The following is an 8,099-nucleotide window of genomic DNA, read 5'->3' as shown; positions in this document are numbered from 1 at the left end:
GAGCAAACCGGGAGCCATAGCTGTCTAAAAGTTCGGCGGGAGTAATTGCGTTGTGATTTGTGTATTCTATATTTAAATTAGATGCTAAATTATCGTTTATTTCAAACATATTAAGTAAGTTTACAATGATAAGAAAAAGAAATAAAAATATTATAAAAAAAGAGAGAATGTGAAATGTTTAATATTACCTAACTACTGTCCAAATATAGTGTTCTTCTTCGTGTAACAAAAACAGCAGATTTCTCGTCAGTCATTATGTAGATCGATCCATTCAAAAGTTCTATGCTGGAAAAAGTTGTAAAATGTTATATTTTACGTAGAATACATTTTTCCGTCTACGTACCAGTTTCCATTACGAAAAACAGTTTTATGTCCTTCTTTGTAAGCCTTCGTCATAATGGCCTGAAATTTTCGCTTTGTAGCAACATCAGCTGCTGGTAAGTCATCCGTGATATACATACCAAGTTTTGTTAGTGTTTTAACATTCCTAAATACTTCGTGCTTGTGCGGTCGTTGTATGAACTTAACAATGACTTTTTATTGGCCTCCACTTTTCCTATTCTGTGTGCATTTTCAATTAAAACATGGGGTAGATTGAGCTTTTTAGTAAGAATTTCTCTTACTTTATCAATTGGGCTTTCGCCTGGAACTTCAGGTATACCACCGATACGCACATTATACGATCGAGAATGGCGTTCAAGCTGCAATAAATGCTTCTGTAAAGTGAATATTTCACTTTTCTGAGCCTTGATTGTTTTATTTAGCTCAGCAAACATCACTACATGGTTACTTTTTATTAATTCTACCTCTGTTTGAAACGATCCTTTTAATTTTTCAATTAAAGTTCTGCAACTAGAGTTGTTTTGAACGATGTCTTCTTCAACTTCTAAAAGTTTTAACTCCAGAGCATCAACTCGTTTGTTTAATCCTTCTATATAATTAATGATCTTATCTAGCTTACCCATAACTTCTGCCCTGAATTCCTCATCAGATTTGGGCGTGGCAGCTTCCGGGCCCTTGGAAAGCGGCTTAGCACTTGGTTGTGGCGCCGGCGATGGTTGGCTTACAGATTTTGCTCCTTTTTTTCCACTCATAATTTAAAAATTACTGACCAACACTTCAACCTCCACTTTTAAAACACTTGTAGAGACGTTTTTAGTATACCAAAATAGTTTAAATATTAATGGATCCTTAAAGTATGTACGAGTATTGACGAGAGAGAAACTGCTAACACCTTACATGTTATACGCCCTCAAACCAAAAAAAATTAGTTTAGCTCTGTGCCCTACCATATCCATCTTGATTGCACTCACGCACAGTTATAATTAATAAGATTTAATTTAGCACTGTGCGCTACTGAACCCATTTTGGTTGTAGTCTCGTACAGTGATAATAAATATGATTTAGTTTAGCACTGTGTGCTACCATACCGATTTTGACTGCACTCGCGCACAGTATTTATAAATTGGATTTAGTTTAGGACTGTGCGCTATCATAAACATCTTATTTGCACTCGCGCACAGTGATAATAAATAGGATTTAGTTTTGCACTATGCGCTACCATATCCATATTGGTTGCACTCGCGCACAGTTATAATAAATAGGATTCAGTTGAGCACTTTGCGCTACTACACACATTTTGGTTGCACTCGCGCACAGTTATAATAAATAGAATTTAGTTTAGCACTGTGCCCAATTATACCGATTTTGGTTGCACTCGCGCACAGTGATAATAAATAGGATTTAGTTTTGCACTGTGCGCTATAATATCTATATTGGTTGCACTCGCGCACAGTGATAATAATTTAGTTAGGCACTCTGCGCTATCATATACATCTTGGTTGCACTCGCGTACAGTGATAATAAATAGCATTTTGCTTAGCAATGTGCGCTACCTTATCCATTTTGGTTGCACTCGTTAACATTGATAATAAATAGGATTTAGTTTAGCACTGTGCGCTACCATACCCATATTGGTTGCACTCGCGCACTGTGCTAATAAACAGGATTTAGTTTAGCACTGTGCGCCACCATAGCCATCTTGGTTGCACTCGCGCACAGTGATAATAAATATGATTTAGTTTAGCACTGTGTGCTACTATATCCATTTTTAATGCACTCGCGCACCGTGATAATAAATAGGATTTAGCTTAGCACTGTGCGCTACCATATTCATCTCGGTTATACTCACACAACGTGATAATAAATAGAATTTAGTTTAGCACTGTGCGCAACTATACCGATTTTAGTTGCACTCGCGCACAGTTCGTTCGTTCGTTCGTTCGTTTTTATTTCACAATGCATCAAACTTAATATTTTTACATAATAAGTATTAAATAAAAAAAATGCAAAGCCTGGAAAAGACCAAATAAGCTCAATATAGAGCTTTAAGCCTGGTTTCACCAGTACAAAATACACTAATAATTGTATCAATTACAATAGACAATAATTAAAATATTAATTAAAGTAGTAGAAATAATATTATATATATATATATATATATATTTTTTTTTTTATACACAATTACGCTACAGGACAATACAAACACAACAAGAGGACAAACGTAAAGGGTATAGTATATGTACTATCATATATACTTGCAGGAGGTGAGACAAAAAAAAAAAAAAAAGTTTGATGAAAAAGTTTTATTAATACGATCTGTATTGTGATAAAAGGAATTGTTTATATTTGGATTTGAATGTATTTAAGTTATTAGTATTTAGTAAGGATTGACTTAAATTATTCCATACTAGAGGACCATGGTATTTGATAGAATTCCGGATTGTGTTATGGGTTAAATTTATTGTGGCGTAATTGTTGGCGTTTCTTGTATTGTAGTTGTGAAATTCATTATTTTTGATGAAGAAATGTTTGAAAATATTTGGAAGTTGATTGTTTGAATATCTGTGCATGAATGTGGCGATTTGTAATTTGTTAATATCGAAGATGTTTAGGGTATTAAGTTTAAAGAAAAGGGACTTTGTGTGGGCTATATAGTGAGAATTGGTACAAATGCGAATAGCCCGTTTTTGGAGTTTAAAGAGTTTGTCTAATTTAGAAATATGTGTGGAAGCCCATGGACAGAGAGTTTTATTTTTAGTATCTGTAATTCCCCAAGCAATGTTACAATAGGATAGATAAGGTAAAATTAATGTGTTATATAAAGAAAAGAGGATATTAGAGGGTAGAATATATTTAAGTTTTTTTAAGACACCGATGTTTTTTGAAATTTTATTAGCTATATTTGTTATATGGGTTTTCCAGTTTAAGTTATCATCTATAGTTACACCAAGGAACTGAGAATAAGTAACCCTTTTGATAGGAGTGTTTTCTATATGGATTGTGTTTTGATTGTCATTGCATGTTCTATTTGGAGAAAAGTGTATATATTCAGTTTTGTTTATATTTAGTGAGAGTCTATTAAGTTTAAGCCAGTGAGATATATGTTTTATTTCCTTATTAAAAATTCTAGTTAAGGTGTTGTAGTCAGGATGGGAGGAAAAAATGTTCGTGTCGTCGGCAAACAGGACGTATTCAAAAGAGTTGGAAGAGTTGATGATGTCGTTGACATAGATGAGAAAAAGTAGAGGACCAAGAATTGATCCTTGGGGCACACCGCATGTTATGGGAAGAACTTCTGAGGAGTAGGAGCCGAAAGAGGTGATTTGTTGTCTGTTTTGAAGATAGTTAGAAAGTAGAGATAGAGGAGTTCCACGGATACCATAGTGACTAAGTTTAGTTAAAAGAATTGTGTGGTTAATAGTGTCAAATGCTTTAGACAAGTCCAAAAATAAGCCAATAGTATGGTGGTTTTTAGATAAGGCGTTAGAGATTTTACTTTGAATGTCAAGGATTGCAAGATCGGTAGAATGTTTTGGTCTGAAGCCATATTGGTTATCATGAAAAGATTTATGTGAAGAAAGAAAGTTGTAAAGTCTATTGTATATAAGGCGTTCGAGTATTTTAGAAAAGCAAGGCAAAATTGAGATTGGACGGTAGTTTTCAAAGGAATGGGAATCATTTTTTTTATGAATAGGAATTACTTTGGCGATTTTTAAGGATGATGGAAATACACCATTAGTTAGTGATAGATTAAAAATGTGGGTAAGGGGTCTGGTAATAAAAGGTCCAATTTCTTTAATAATCGTGGGTTCAATATCATCAAGGCCAGCACTTTTACTGTTTTTTAGATTAGCAATTATTTCAAGAATCTCTTTACCAGATGTAGGTTGGAAGAAAATTGAATTTTGAGTGGGATTCCTTAGATAATCAGTAAAGTTGCCATGAGTAGCCGAAATTTTAGAAGAAAGTTTAGGTCCAATATCAGTAAAATAGCGATTGAATTTATTGGCAATTTGAGATGGGTCAGTAATTTTTGTACCATTATCTGTAAAATAACTAGGTAGCGTCTTTGTAGTGTTTTTACAGAGAATGTTATTAATTATATTCCAGGTTTTTTTAATGTTATTTTTATAGTCGTTAAACTTATTTGTATAGTGTTGCTTACATGATGTTCTTATTAGTCGTGTGAGTTTATTTCTGTAAGTAATGTAATTGGTTTTATTAATCATATTTGGTGTTTTTATACAGTGATAATAAATAGGATTTAGATTAGCACTGTGCGCTACCATATCCATTTTGGTTGCACCCGCTAACAGTGATAATAAATAGGATTTAATTTAGAAACTGTGCGCTACCATATCCATCTTGATTGCACTCGCACACAATGCTAATAAATAGGATTTAGTTTAGCACTGTGCGCCACACCATATCCATCTTGGTTGCACTCGCGCACAGTGATAATAATTATGATTTAGTTTAGCATTGTGCGCAACTATACCGATTTTGGATGCACTCACGCACCGTGATAATAAATAGGATTTAGCTTAGCATTGTGCGCAACTATCCCGATTTTGGTTGCACTCGCGCAAAGTGATAATAAATAGGATTTAGTTTTGCACTGTGCGCTATAATATCTATATTGGTTGCACTCGCGCACAGTGATAATAAAAAGGATTTAGTTTAGCATTGTGCGCTACCATATCCATCTTTGTTGCACTCGCGCACAGTGATAATAAAAAGGATTTTGCTTAGCACTGTGCGCTAGCATATCCATCTATGTTGCAATCGCGCACAGTGATAATAATTATTTGAGCACTGGGCGCTACCAAACCCATATTGGTTATAGTCGCGTACGGTGATAATAATTTGGATTTAGTTTAGCATTGTGCGCTACTATACCCATTTTGGCTTCATTTGAGCACAGTGATAATAAATAGGATTTAATTTAGCACTGTGCGCTACCATATCCATCTTGGTTACACTAGCGCACAGTGAAAATAAATACGATTTATTTGAGCACTTTGCGCTACTATACCCATTTTGGTTGCACTCGCGCACAGTGATAATAAATAGTATTTAGTTTAGCACTGTGCGATACCATATACATCTTAGTTGCACTCGCGCACAGTACTGCCAATCTTCTCCAAAATTTTCGAACGTCTTATTTATGACAGAACATACATTTCTTCAGCAGAATAACATATTATACAAAAATCAATTTGGCTTCCGTAAGGATCATAACACATCTATTGCACTTCTTAAATTAACAAACGAGATTGTACAAGCATTTGAAAAAAACAAATCAGCAATTGGCCTTTTTATCGATCTTTCCAAAGCATTTGACACAATAGACCATGATATCCTAATGACAAAATTATTTAATTATGGAATCCGTGGCCCTGCGTATAATCTTTATAAAAGTTATCTGACTAACCGTTACCAATGCACTAAATTTAAACAATCCATATCCGATCTCCAACCCATTACATGTGGAGTCCCTCAAGGATCCCTGTTAGGCCCTCTACTGTTCTTGCTATATATAAATGATATTTACCGATCCTCACATTTACTTTCATTCCTTTTATATGCAGACGATACCACCCTCCTATATACTGACACAAATTTAGACTCGCTCCTTAAAGTTACCATTGATAGCATACCCAGCATCCTTGATTACTTTTCTGCAAACAAGCTCTCCGTAAATTTTAAGAAGTGCAATTTTATGATTTTTCGGAATTCGCCCAAACCACTAGTAGGATGCCCAAACCAACTCCAGTTTGGCACTTACCAAATACCATTAGTGAATAAAACAAAATTTCTTAGGGTCTATTTAGATAGTCGATTGACCTGGAAAGCCCATATTAACGAAATCGAAAACAAAATATCTAAAAGTTCTGGTATTATTTTTAGACTTTCAGCATTTATTCCTCAAAACATCCTTCGTACTATATATTGCTCCCTTATTCTTCCTTATCTCCACTATTGCAATATTGTCTGGGGGAACACTTATCCGTCGTACCTAAACAAACTTCTTTTACTACAAAACAAATGTATTACTATAATGGTTGCACTCGCGCACAGTGATAATAAATAGGATTTAGTTTAGCACTGTGAGCTACCATATCCATCTTGGTTGCACTCGCGCACAGTGATAATAAAAAGGATTTTGCTTAGCACTATGCGCTAGCATATCCATCTATGTTGCAATCGCGCACAGTGATAATAAATAGGATTTATTTGAGCACTGGCGCTACCGAACCCATATTGGTTGTAGTCGCGTACGGTGATAATAATTTGGATTTAGTTTAGCCTTGTGCGCTACTATACCCATTTTGGCTTCATTTGCGCACAGTGATAGTAAATAGGATTTAATTTAGCACTGTGCGCTACCATATCCATCTTGGTTACACTAGCGCACAGTGATAATAAATACGATTTATTTGAGCTCTTTGCGCTACTATACCCATTTTGGTTGCACTCGCGCACAGTGATAATAAAGAGTATTTAGTTTAGCACTGTGCGATACCATACCCATCTTGGTTGCACTCGCGCACAGTGATAATAAATAGTATTTAGTTTAGTACTGTGCGCTACCATATCCATTTTGGTTGCACTCGCTAACATTGATAATAAATAGGATTTAATTTAGAAACTGTGCGCTGCAATATCCATCTTGATTGCACTCGCGCACAGTGCTAATAATTAGGATTTAGTTTAGCTCTGTGCGCTACCATACCCATCTTGGTTGCACTCGCGCACAGTGATACTAATTATGCTTTAGTTTAGCACTGTGCGCTACTATATCCATTTTGGATGCACTCGCGCACCGTGATAATAAATAGGATTTAGTTTAGCACTGCGCGTTACCATATTCATCTTGGTTGCACTCACACAAAGTGATAATAAATATTATTTAGTTTAGCCCTATGAGCAACTATACCAATTTTGGTTGCTCTCGCGCACAGTGATAATAAATAGGATTTAGTTTTGCACTGTGCGCTATAATATCTCAATTGGTTGCACTCGCGCAAAGTGATAATAAATAGAATTTAGTTTAGCACTTTTAGTTTAGAAATTGAGTCCAACGACTTTACCAAATATGCCCAACCAAAGTCAAATGCATGCGCACAATAAAATGGCGTATTCGGACAACTACGCTATGGACAACTACCACTCGGACAACTACCACCCGGACAACTACCCTCTAGGATAACTATTCCCCTATGGCAAATACCCTATAGGAGAACTATAATCTAGGAAAACTAACCTAAAGGACAACTATCCATAGGATAACCACCCCTAGGACAACCACCCTCTAGGACATCTATGCACCATATGACAACTACCTCTCTGCCTAGAACAACTACGCTCTAGGACAACTATACACCCTAGGACAACTACCAAATACACACGATAAAATAATTAGCCAGAAGAAAGAAGTTCAAAACGTTCAATAAACGTGAAAACGTATTGACTTTTTTATTACCAAAACCCCTGGTTAAAACTTCAATCTACAATATTATAAAGAACAACCATAACATAATGAATATTATTTAACTGAATAAATAGTAATACTAATCGCTATAATTAATAATAAACACATACATATTTTTAATTTAAGGATTAAATAATTGCTCTAAAATATGTGTTACGTTATTACTAGCAATGACTAAATAATTATAATACACCATAAACATCTTTATGAAAATAATGCAATATTTCAAATATTAAATCAGAATAGGTTTGTAAATTAACTT

Source organism: Antedon bifida, chromosome 4, assembly GCF_963402885.1.
Source record: "Antedon bifida chromosome 4, ecAntBifi1.1, whole genome shotgun sequence".
In the NCBI taxonomy this organism is placed as follows: Eukaryota; Metazoa; Echinodermata; class Crinoidea; order Comatulida; family Antedonidae; genus Antedon; species Antedon bifida.
The sequence above is the reverse complement of the archived record's forward strand: the minus strand, read 5'-3'. Positions refer to the sequence as shown.